The sequence below is a fragment of the Aristolochia californica genome, unplaced genomic scaffold (assembly GCF_029961685.1).
Source record: "Aristolochia californica isolate CCGP_79_NKW_82.1479 unplaced genomic scaffold, dmAriCali1.0.hap1 SCAF_4, whole genome shotgun sequence".
In the NCBI taxonomy this organism is placed as follows: Eukaryota; Viridiplantae; Streptophyta; class Magnoliopsida; order Piperales; family Aristolochiaceae; genus Aristolochia; species Aristolochia californica.
The window spans coordinates 6228467-6235394 of record NW_027182103.1 but is presented as its reverse complement, the minus strand read 5'-3'; the positions used below and the strand labels follow the sequence as shown (position 1 = coordinate 6235394).

Here is a 6928-nt window from a genome sequence, read left to right as displayed (position 1 = left end):
TAACAACAAAGTGGGTGTTTGGTGTGTTAAGTTGTGGAGCCTAATTAACACCTTACCCTCTGACCTGGATCAACCTTTGCGATAAGATCGTTGTGGGGGGTTGGGGGCGGAGCCCCCCGACGGGTCCTTGATATATTGACTGCTATGTCATTAAAGGTACTTTAGGGATTTCATACTTGTAATCTAGTTGCCCTAATTTTCTCTTTACATATGGGGGCGCCATTGTTAGGGTTTTATCACCTTGACGATCATCATCACCGAGGAGCCAGAGTTGCAGCCCGAGAGAGAGGTTAAAGAAAAACCTATAAGTGTGTGTGATTTCTCTTGTAAACTATTTCATCTTCCTAGTGGATTACTATAGCGACGGAAGACAGAACATAGTCTCACCTTGAGGCGAACATGTATAAATCTACATTTATTATTGTTGCTCTCATTAGTTTAAACTAGGGCGTCTAATTCCTAACATGGTGGAGGTCATGAAAAGGGGGTTTGTATTACTTGGACTGGCCTTCGTTAGCTGCACTTTCATCCTCTCCATCTGAGGTGCAACTTTGGCACAGTCGGCTTGGTCATCCTTCTACATCTTCTCTTCGACATTTATTTCATTCTTTAAAGTCTTTGTCTACTTTAAATTGTGAGGTGTGTCGGTAAAGAAAACACCAGAGGAGTACATATTCTCCTTGCCTAACCAATAAAAGTGTTGCTCCCTTTTCTCTAGTACGCTTTGATGTGTGGGGACCTTTGAGTGTCTCCAATATTTCTTAAGTTAAATATTTTGTTACTTTTGTTGATGATTTTACCCGGGTTACTTGGTTATATCTATTTAAAGAAAGATCTAAAATATTTACTATCTTTAAGGCTTTTCATGCAATGGTATTTGCCCAAGTTGGCAAGAAAATTCAAGTACTTAGGTCTGATAATGCTAAAAAGTACTTGCCCAGTGAGTTTCGGTCATTCTATCAAGATAATGGCATTATCCCATCAAACATTATGTGCTTATACACCTCAACATAATGGTGTTGCCAAAAGAAAGAACCGCCATCTCCATCAGGTTGCCCGGGGCCTCATCTACTCCATGATGGTACACTACTTGTATTGGCCTCATGCCATACTTACGGCATGTTTCCTTACCAATAGGTTACCTTCATCTGTACTTGGTCATAAGACTTTTATATTATGTATTAAGACCGACTTTCTCTTCCCGTAAAGGTCTTTGGTGTTAGGAATTAGACGCCCTAATTCCAAAATAATGATAGCGATAATAATAATCGTGAAAGAAAGGAAAAGCAAGCACAAAGAACAAAAAAAGTCAATAGGGCTATCAACCGAAAAGAGTAAAGCATTTTGTACCTCTTCAGTCACCGCATTTACAACATCTTTTTTCTTTTCATCCTTCTTCGGTGCTCTGTTGTTCTTCTTTATGTGACCAAACTTGCCAAAATTCCAGCACTCCAATTTCCTTCCGAATTTGGACTTGCTTCTACCATTCTTTGACTTCCCTCTACTATTGCCCTTGTTGAAATTCCTCTTAAAATTCTTGTCCCTAGTATCGATACTTAGGGTAGAATTAGAGGCCAATGATCTTTGAGGTACTTTCTACGAACTTCCTCTACAAAAAAGGTATCGCGAACATCATTAAAAATCTACTTCCCATTGGCTACAGAGTTACTGACCGCAACCCTCATAGGCTCCCAATAATTTGGCAGAGACGCCAAAAGAAATAAAGCATGAACCTTATCATCAAATTTAATTTGAATGAAGGTCAATTGATTTACAATCGTGCTAAAATCATTAAAATGCGATGCCATAGATGTATATTCTATCATCTTTAAATTGAAGATTTTTTTCATGAGATGCACCTTATTATTTGCGAAAGGTTTCTCATACATGTTGTACAAAATCATCATCATCCCCGCTGTGGCTTTCTCTAATGCCACATTGTGAGCAACGTTCTTCGACAGTGTTAATCGAACTACTCCCAACACCTGTCTATCAAGGAGATTCCACTCATCATCTTTCATACCTTCTGGTTTCATATCCAGAAGTGGTGCGTACAGTTTTTTACTGTACAAATAATCTTCGATTTGCATCCTCCAGAATGCCAAATCCATATCATTGAACTTGTATATTTCCAAGTGTCAATCCTTCTCCGCCAACCATTGCTCTCAATCACGAATCAAAGCTCTGATACCACTTGGTTGGAATTAGATGCTCTGATTCCAAACTAATGAGAGCAATAATAATAAACGCAGAAGAAAGGATAAGCAAGCACAAAAAATAATAAGATTTATACAGGGTTGCTTCAAGGTGAGACGACGTCCTGTCTTCCGCCACTGTAGTAATACACTATAAAGATGAAATAGTTTACAAGAGAAATTGCACACACTTACAAGTGTTTTTCTCTAACCTCTCGGGCTGGTACTCAAGATGCTCCTCGGATGATGATAGAACTGTTATGGACTCAATAGCACACTGAGTCACTCAGAGGAGGAGACAATGACTCACCAAGTAACCTACTTTTACTTTTATTACTTATGTTGCTTTTAATTTCGAATTTGATTGATTATGTAATAAGACTTGAAGGTAGGAGTATAGTTGGGATTTATAACCCTAACCCTAACCTATCTTGGCGTGAATGACCCTATTTAAAGGGTAAGGAATGAGAAATAAAGTAAGTTCGGATTTAGATTAAAATAGAGTAATTAGGTTCTTGCTAGGTTCCCTATCCTAGGGTTCTTGGCGTGAACTATCCTTGGTGGTTTGCTGCATCCATTGAGTCTTTGATGAGATCGTGGAAGGAAAAGGAAGAGGAATCATCCTTCTCTTCCAAGTTACAATAGTTATCCATCTCTTCCATGAACCAGTAGTGAGGGAAGGAGGTTTTGTGTGAGCCTTAGCATCAAGAAAGAGGTTTTCAAGTTGCTGATTGAAGAAGGTCTTAAAGAGGTATTTTTATCTATCTTTTTTTAGTTTAGAAGAGCTATAGTCTGTCTTCTTTACGTACATCATTGGTAGTTGCATGAATTCAGAAACCCTACTCATTGACGTGAAGTATAAAGTGGGTTTCATAATTGGATCCTTAAACAGTCTCTTTATTGATTTGGTGCATCTATAATTCAGAAAATGAAACTCCTTTTCAATTACAACATGAGAGGGAAGTAAAAGAGAGTTTCTTTTCACAAAAAACATGTTAAGAAACCCTCTAATAGTGCTGGATCCTTATTTGGCTCGTCGAATTACTAGATTCATACCTAGGGACCATAACAAGAACCCTAATAGTGGGGCCCCTCAATTATAAAGAGAAAATTAGGGCAACCACGATACAAGAGTAAAATTCTCAAACTACCCTTAATGAAAGTAAAATTTATATATCTGCGTACCGACTCAATGTAGGGCGTTGATTAGGCTCCACAACTTAACATTCCATTCTCTACTCAATCAAGGAAGTTGTTGTGTTCGGAAAATCCACTAGCTAGTCTTTATCGCCAGCTTCGTTGTCGTTTCTGGAGGGAAGATCTATATATGTTTTTTAGCCCTGAACATTGTTGCCTTTCCTTTGAAAATTCCTCCTTCATTGGGTCTAGCAAAGTAATCCCGTTATTAATTTTGGAATTTATTATTTCTGGGTCATCTCCTTATGCCATCTTTGGTTTTTTGTATGAATCTCGGTGTTGTTTCTTATTATGGAAAATTCTATCTACCATTTGCAGCAAACTGGGCACTTATGATGTTCTCTCACCCCCAACTTGAGGGGGAGTGTTGGAAGATGGGCACAAGCCCACACGAACAAGGAAGGCCCACAAGTTCAAGAGAGGTAGAAGATGGGCTCAAGCCCACATGACCAAGGAAGGCCCATATGTCTAAGAGAGGTGGCATGATGGTAAATAAGAAGTCATCTCATAAAGATGACACTGATGTAATTAGTTTAATTTTCTTGTCGCTTCTTCACTCTTCTAGGGTGAAGGGCATAATAATAATATTGTAGTTTTATTCATCTATAATTAGAGCTTCGGGAGGAGAGTTAGGACACAAGTCTATAATTGATAGATGCCATATTCTGACATGAGAACTAAGTTAATTATAATAGAATAACCTTTATAATTGTGTTATAGGTGGTTATTTATCGGTTTTCAAATGAAATGAGCATTTATTGAATTTGGCATTAATCACAGTCGATATTGCATATCTTTCTCTCCTGAATTATATTTCATTGTTTTTAAGGTTTATTTCTTCCTGAAATGCTTTTTATAGATTTAATTATGGAATTTCAGGAGAATTTTGGTGGAGAAGGAGATATTTACCAAAATGCCCTTAGTGAAATGGAGATGATTTTTAGGTCAAATTGTTTTAAAATAAATAAGATGGTATTAAAGGAAAGGAGGAACGTCAAACAAAGGGCGAGCATGAAGAGAAAAGAGGGTCGTCGACCAAAACAGAGGACCGAAAACAGGGGAGGACCCGAGAGGAGTCTCCCACCGTCATTCGCCAGGCCACTGCCTTTCGCCTCGCCACCATCGTCCACTGCCGTCCACCGCCGTCCAGCAACCGAGAACAAACCCGAGGAGAGCTCGAGAGAGTCTCCATCGGGGTGATTTCGACGGTGCTATTTTTTGCTCGCCAGGCCGAGAGGGGATCCAAGAGGGCTTCTCCGGTGCCAATTCCGCTTTCCGACCATCCTCCGGCGTCTATTACATATTTCCGACCATTCCCGGAGCTATTCCGACTCCGACCGAGACTCGAGAGAGCCGGTTAGAGAACGTCAGCTCTGTTTCGTTCTTCGTCGGACATTACCTTCGTCCGTCGGCTTCCAACCTTCGTCGCCGGCGTCGTCTCTACCTCCAGCCACTCACTCTTGCCAACCCGAAGCCATTGATTTCGGGAAATTGCAGTACCCGTGAGAACGAGTTGCTGCCCGAGCGAGAGGAAGGAGAAGGGGAGTAATTCGTCATTTTTGAATTTAATTTTTTATATAGTTTGAACTTAGGTTTTGAATGTTTATTGAATCTGATTTGATAATTAATGTTTATGGAATATTTGTTTTCTGGATATTTGATTAAATTAGCTAATTAGGGTAGAATTATAATTGAGGTTGGATTTTGGTATTTTAATCCGATTTCTGTATTTCACTCTATGCGCCCAAGAGGGGCTAGACGCAAGGATTGAGAAATTGGATCCGTGATTATGTGGCGCTCGAGAGAGACACGACTCACCGTAAAATCCAGAATTGACGCTTCCTGTTGTGCAAGTAGTTAACCAGATGATTGCTTGATAATTTAGGATATAATTAGTGTTTAATTCATATTAATTCATCATATTTGGTTAGGCTAGTTGACTGAAGAATACACAAAATTCAGTCCTCCCTGTGGATATGAACCTCGCTTCCCGCTAAATTACATGAACGATTCGTACGCTTGCGAGGTATTAAAGCCGATGTAATTAAATTCTACATCAAGTTTTTGGCGTCGTTGCCAGGGAGGCACGTATTAAGTGTATTTCTTTGTTCTCCACAGTCTTAGGTTAGATTTATTTTTATTTTATTTTATTTTATTTTATTTTTTATTTTTTATTTTTTGCTTTCATAATTTTAGCTTGGTATTTTGTATGGAATTATTTTTATTTCTTCTAGTTAGTTCATATTTTTAGTAGTGAGTTTGTTAGCTTAATTTGATAGTTCGTTTTGTTTCTTTTTGTGTTTTTATGCACGGGCGCCGCTCCCTAGGTGGACCATTAGCTCCCTTTGTTGAAGAGGTAGAACATATTTGTAGGAAAACACCCGAAGTCAAGTTAGGAGTTACCATGGCCAATCAGGGCGAACCATTACAGTTACCTGCAGCAGGTGACCGTAAAGCCCTGAGGGATTATTCTATCCCATCCCACTTCACATCACCTTCTTGCATTATATTGCCACCCACTACTGCCGCCAGTTATGAGTTGAAACCGGGTGTGATCCAACTCCTCCCTACATTCTATGGGTTGGAGAAGGAGGACCCATATTACCACATCAAGGAATTCTTAGATATTTGTGCAACTTTTAAATTCCAGAATTTCTCAGATGACTCTATCCGGTTAAGACTTTTTCCATTTTCACTTAAGGATAAGGCCAAGTCTTGGCTTAATTCCTTGGAGGTGGGCAACATTACTTCATGGGACACATTAGTCATAAAATTCTTATCCAAGTACTCCCATTCAGAGAACTACAGCCCTCAGGAGAGAAATCTCCAACTTTATGCAGCAGGAGGGTGAACACTTTTATGAGGCTTGGGAGAAATGGAAGGATTTGATCCGTAGGTGTCCGCATCATGGGTTTGAGAAATGGCATTTAGTGCAATATTTTTATCAAGGACTTACACCCCAGGTTAGATCCATGGTAGATGCAACGAGTGGTGGGAGTTTGATGGGTAAGAGTGCTACTGAGGTGTGGGACTTCTTTGAAACATTGAGTGATCAATCTCAGCAATGGGGTTCGTCATTTAATGTTGATAGGAGATCCCACGAAGCCAAAAGAGGGGGTCTCTACGAGGTTAGTGAAACACCCATGCTCATGGCCAAGATTGAGGGGTTGACTAGAAAAATTGATGCCCTTATGGTGTCCAAGAGTTCACCTGCTCCTAACCCATCTACTGTCTGTGCCATATGCTCTGGTTCATCTCATCCCACACAAATGTGTCCATCTAGTTCATCCTACCCAGAGCTCATTGAGGACTTGAATGCAGTCCAGAATTTTCATAGACCAAACCGAAACGATCCTTTTTTAGAAACATATAATCCGGGTTGAGCTAGGCACCCAAATTTCTCATGGTCCAAGGGCCCACAGGTTGGGGGTCCTCCAGGGTTTACTCAACCCCAAGCTCTGCGCCCACACTTCACTCAACAGCCATTGATTCCACAAAAACCTTCACTTGAGGATACACTTCAATTATTCATGCAG

The 6928-nt window shown here is 39.9% G+C and overlaps 1 non-coding gene across 1 annotated transcript; it reads right to left on the bottom strand.

Moving 5' to 3' along the window:
• Nucleotides 1-6199: 6199 nt before the first annotated feature.
• LOC137964331 (small nucleolar RNA R71) lies at nt 6200-6306 on the bottom strand. Its single transcript, XR_011115528.1, has one exon. It is a non-coding gene; the product is annotated as a small nucleolar RNA R71 (small nucleolar RNA).
• Nucleotides 6307-6928: the final 622 nt, after the last annotated feature.